Here is a 6,000-nt window from a genome sequence, read left to right as displayed (position 1 = left end):
TCTAACTTTGCTTACCTTCTACTTGTACTGTCCAATCCATTTGTCCATCTTCCTCTAAGGCAAGTTCCATCGGTCTCTGTTTTCCCATCTGGAGATGAAAGGATTGGTTGTATTGTAAAAGAGGCTCCCAACTTTTTCACGACTCAAGACCCCCTTTTCTTTTGTTTTTAATTTGTGGAGCCCACGATTAGAAAAAAAATTCTAATGTTAAAATTTTCATTTGTTAAGAAACAATTAACTTGTTTTCCCATTAAAAAAATAATAATCGGGGCGCCTGGGTGGCTCAGTCGGTTGGGCATACGACTCTTGATTTCAGCTTAGGTCCTGATTGCAGAGTCATGGGATCAAGCTCCTGATCTCAGGGTTGGGCTCCGTGCTCAGCAGGGAGTCTGCTGGAGATTCTCTCCCTTTGCGCCTCCCCCTGCTCCTACTCTCTCTCTCTCTCTTCTCTCTCTGTCTCTCTAAAATAAGAATAAATAAATCTTTTTAAAAGTAAAAATAAATAATCAGACTTCATAACTGCCAATTAATGCTTCTGATCAGTGCCCCAGTTTGATTAATTCTAACCCCAAACAAATAACATTCATGTTGCAGTTGAAATGTACAGCCTTATTATGGAGAGGTACATGGCTCCCTGTAGTCTTTCTGAAATCCTGACAACCCCTCGAGAACCCTCGGTGTGATTGCCATGCCTCCTGGATGGTGACCACTGGGTAAGTAATCTCTAAGGAATCTTTCAGCCCTGCCAGTCTGTGATTCCTAAAGTACAGCACTGATCATGTATCTCCCCTGTTGATTATCCTGTAAGGGCTCCCCATTGCCTCCTAAATTAACTACAAACTACTTAGCCTGGAATTCAAAGCCTGCCACGCTCCAGCCCTAACATAATGTTTTTTTAAATTGTGAGCTGACAGCCGTGCTTGCATGAGCAACAAACTATTAAGTGCAAGCATACATGCAGAGTTTACTGTTCTAATCACAAATAAAACTGACAACAAAGTTAATCTGACACATACTTAATGATATACCTAATGGTTATTGTGTTGGGTGGTAATTAGTCATAAATGGTAAGCAGTTCGCATAAATGATTGTAATTAGTATTACTTTTCCACACTCAGACCAATTTTTCCAGTTTCCTTCCATACTATTAGTTCTTCAGCATCCCTAATCAGCATCCGTGCTGACAATTTTCGCTGATACCATGTACCATTTAATCATCATCATCACATACATGCGCACACTCTTCCATACATTATGAGACAAAAGGTCTTGGCTCTTCCTCTCTAGCAGCTGAGGTTTTGCTGTGCTCCCACCCCCACTGCCTCCTGGGACTGAGGTCCCCATGATAGGGTCACGTGCTTTGTGTCCTTTCTCCTGCCCAGCCCCCAACCCCAAGCCCAAAGCCTCTTCTACTCATCCCTATACTTGGGGTGCTCTGAGTGGCTCATCTCTATTTCAACCCCAGAACGCTGGTAGCTGCAGAAACTCATTCCCTTGCAACTATATTGTTTTTGGAGAGCAGAGGAAAAGCTACATTACATTTCCTGGGTTGTGCTGATGCAAGAGGAAAGGTCAATGAGAGAAGGGCCTTTCAGGGTTGTCAGTCCCGGATAGAAAGCATAATAAAGGGAGGTGGCAGCCGCTTGGGGCTCAGAGAGGAGAGATGTATTTACATCAGAATATGGTCATGGCTAAAACTTCATAATTGCAAACACAGGTATCAAAATGAAGGCAAATAAGATCTCAATTATACAGTTATTTGAAAATATTCCAGGTATTTCTTAAAGTCAGTACTCATCTTTGCTATATTATGTGCAAAGGCTCCTGAACCAGAAGTCAGAAGAGCAGGAGAGCAGTACTGGACAGGTTTCCCTTACTGGCTCACTGTGCGACAGCGGGCAAGCCAATGGCCTCTCTAATTGTGCATCTGTAAAATGGGTTTTAATACCAATGGTGCTGCTGTTTGACTAGGTACCCAGTCTTAAAACCTCGGAGACATCCTCAGGGCGGGCTGCCATGCATACCTCATCTCATTGGCCACCAAGTCCTGTATACGCTGGTTCCTAAATAATTTGAAGCAACCTGCTTCTCTCTATCCCTACCGCCAGCATCTGAATTGAGGCCCCCATCATCTCTCATCTGGACCACTGTGATAGCCTTCTAACTGGTCTCATTTCCATTCATGCTATTTTCAAATCCATTCTCCTCATGGCACATAGCATGATCACTTTTTAAATTTATTTAAAATTTGCATGACATAAAATGAAGCATTTTAAGTATGCAATTCAAAGGCATTTAGTACATTCCCAGTGTTAGGCAACCATCACTTCTATTTAATTCCAAAACACCTTCATCACTCCAAAAGGAAATCCCATACCCATTAAGCAGTCACTACCCATTCTCCCTTTCCCCAGCTCTGGAAACCACTAATCTGCTTTCTGTTTCTATAGATTTACCAATTCTAGATTATTTAATATACATGGAATCATACAATATGTGACCTTTTCTCTTTGGTTTCTTTTGATCAGCATGTTTTAGAGGTTCATCCATGTTGTAACATGTATCAGTATATCATTTCCTTTCAAGGCCAAATAATATTCAATTGTATGGATATACCACATTTGTTTGTCTACTCATCAGCTGATAGACACTTGTTATTTTTTCCCATCTTGAGGCTAAAGTGAGTAGTGCTGATATGAACATTTGTATGCATTCATTTGCTTAAATATGTTTTCAATTCTTTTTTTTAAATATACTCTTAAGTCTTATTTTTATTTAAAGATTTTATTTATTTATTCATGAGAGACACAGAGAGAGAGGCAGAGATACAGGCAGAGGGAGAAACAGGCTCTGTACAAGGAGCCTGATGTGGGACTTGATCCCAGAACCAGGATCACACCCTGGGCTGAAGGCAGACACTCAACCACTGAGACACCCAGGCGTCCCTATGTTTTCAATTCTTTTGTAGGAATGGAATTGCTGGTTCCTATGGTGATTCAATGTTTAACATTTTGGAGAATCAGCCAAAGTGTTTTCCAAAGCAAGTACACCATTTCACATTCTCACTACCAGCATGTTGGCTATTTATTTATATTCACTGGGGAAATATCTATTTAAGTCCTCTGACTAATCCTCAATCAAGTTGTTTGTCTTTTTGTTGTTGAGTTATAAGAGCTCTTTACATATTATGGATACTAAATCCTTTACATATGTGATTTGCAAATATTTTCTTCTATTTTTTAGGTTATCTTTTCACTATCTTGATAGTCCCCTCTGAAGCATATAAAGTTTGAATTTTGATGAATTCTATGTTATCCATTTTTTCTTTTGTTATCTATGTTTTGATGTCATATCTAAGAATCCATTGCCAAATCCAATGATATGAAGATATATCCTACATTTCCTTCTAAGAGTTTTACAATATTAGCTATTATATTTAAGTCTTTGATCCACTTCTAGTTAATTTTTATATGTAGTCTTAACTAGGGAGTCCAAATTCAATCTTTTGCATGTCACTATTCAATTTTGCAAGAACCATTTGTTGAAAAGACTATTATTTCCTAATTGAATGGTCTTAGCACCCTTGTCAAAAATCAATTGACAATAGATACATGAATCTGGACTCTCATTTCTATCCCACTGATCTATATGTCCATCTATATGTCAGTACCACACTGCTTTGATAACCGTAAGTTTTGTAGTAAGTTTGAGTCATCCAATGTTATTTTTGTTTTTCAAAACTGTTTTGACTTTTGGGGTCCCTTGCAATTCCACATGACATTTAGGATCTGTTTTTCCATTTCTGCAAAAAAAAAAAAAGCCATTGAGATTTTGATAGGGATTGCATTGAAGCTGTAGATTGCCTTGGATAGTGTCACCATTAAAGCAATATTGTCTCCCAATCCATGAACATGAGGCATCTCCATTTATTTAGGTCTTTATAATTTCTTTCAAATATGTTTTGAAGGGGCACCTGGGTGGCTCAGTGGTTGAGTGTCTGCCTTCAGCTCAGGTCGTGATCCTGGGGTTCCGAGATCAAGTCCTACATTGGGTTCCCGCAGGGAGCCTGCTTCTCCCTCTGCCTGTGTTTCTGCCTCTCTCTGTGTGTCTCTCATGAATAAATACATAAATAAATAAAATCTTAAAAAAACAAATATGTTTTGTTTTCAGAGTATAAGTTTTATACTTCTTTTATTAAATTCATTTCTAAACATATTATTCTTTTTGATGCTATTATAAATGAAACTGTCTTCATAATTTCATTTAAAGATGACTAAGCACTAAAGTATGAAAATTCAACAGATTTTTGGGTATTGATTTTGTATACTACAACTTTGCTGAATTCATTTATTAGCTCTAATTTTTTGTGGATTCTTTAGGATTTTTTATATATAATTTCATATCATCTGAAAATTGACTTTCCTTTCTTCCTTTCCAATATGAACACTTTTTTTCTTTCTAATTGCCCTAGCTAAAACTTCCAGTACAATGTTCAACAGAAGTGGTAATAGTGGGCACCCTTCTCTTGTTCCTGACCTCAAGGGAAAATCTTTCAGTCTTTCACCATTGAAAGACCATTATATTAGTTGTCTGTTTTTCATATAGGGCTTTTATATTGACAAATTTTCCTCTATTTCTAGTTTGTGAGTATTTCTATCATGAAACCATAGTGGGTTTTGTCAAATGTCTTTCAGTGTTAATTGAGATGTGCTTTTTTCCCTTTGCCTATTAATGTGGTGTAATACACCAAATGATTTTCATATGTTGAACCATTCTTGCATTCCTAGGATCAACCTCACTTGGTTATGGTGTATTAAACTTTTAAGATGGTGCTGGATTCAGTTTGCTGATATTTTGTTGAGGATTTTTATATCTATATTCATAAGGGATATTAGTATATAGTATTATTTTCTTGTGATGTCCAGTTAGAAACGTTTTCATTTGAACTCCAGTTAATTAACATACAGTATAATATTAGTTTCAGACGTACAATTTAGTGATTCAATACTACCATACAATACCCAGTGCTCATCACAAGTACACTCCTTTACCCCTATGCCCTATTTAACCCATCTCCCCACCCACCTCCCTTTCTGGTTACCATCAGTTCTCTACAGTTAAGAGTGTTTCCCAGAATGCCTGGGTGGCTCCGCAGTTGAGCATCTGCCTTCAGCTCAGGGCATGATCCCAGGATCTGGGATCAAGCCCTGCATTGGACTCCCTGTGGGAACCTGCTTCTCCCTCTGCCTAGGTCTCTGCCTCTGTCTCTCTTTGTGTCTCTCATGAGTAAATAAATAAATAAATAAATAAATAAATCTTTAAAAAAGAGAGTCTGTTTCTCAGTTTGCCTCTCTTTTTTATTCCTTTGCTCATTTGTTTCTTAAATTCCTCACAGGAGTGAAATCATATGATATTCATCTTTATCTAACTACTTATTTCATTTAGGATAATACTGTCTAGCTCCATCCATTTCATTGCAAATGGTAAGATTTCATTCTTTTTAGTGGCTGAGTAATATATGAGTATGTGTGAATACATATGTATATCTATGTATACACACACACCCCCATATACACATACCACCTCTCCTTTATCCATTCATCTGTCAATGGATACTTGGGCTGTTTCCATGATTTGGCTCTTGTAGATAACGCTGCTATAAATATCAGGGTGCATGCATTCCTTCAAATCAGTAATTCTTTTTATCCTTTGGGTAAACATCTAGTAGTGCAATTGCTGGAACATATGGTAGTTCTATTTTTAAATAATTTATTCACTTACTTATACTTATTTTAGAGAGAGTGTGCATGTGAGCAAGAGGAGGGGCAGAGGAAGAGGGAGAGAAACTTAAGCAGACTCCACATTGAGCTCAGAGCTCGAGATCATGACCTGAGCTGAAACCAAGAGTTGGAGGTTTAACTGACTGAGCCACCCAGGTGCCCTAGTAGTTCTATTTTAACTTTTTGAAGAACTCCATACTGTTTCCCAGAGTGGCTACAC

The sequence above is a fragment of the Vulpes vulpes genome, chromosome X, assembly GCF_048418805.1.
Source record: "Vulpes vulpes isolate BD-2025 chromosome X, VulVul3, whole genome shotgun sequence".
In the NCBI taxonomy this organism is placed as follows: Eukaryota; Metazoa; Chordata; class Mammalia; order Carnivora; family Canidae; genus Vulpes; species Vulpes vulpes.
The sequence above is the reverse complement of the archived record's forward strand: the minus strand, read 5'-3'. Positions refer to the sequence as shown.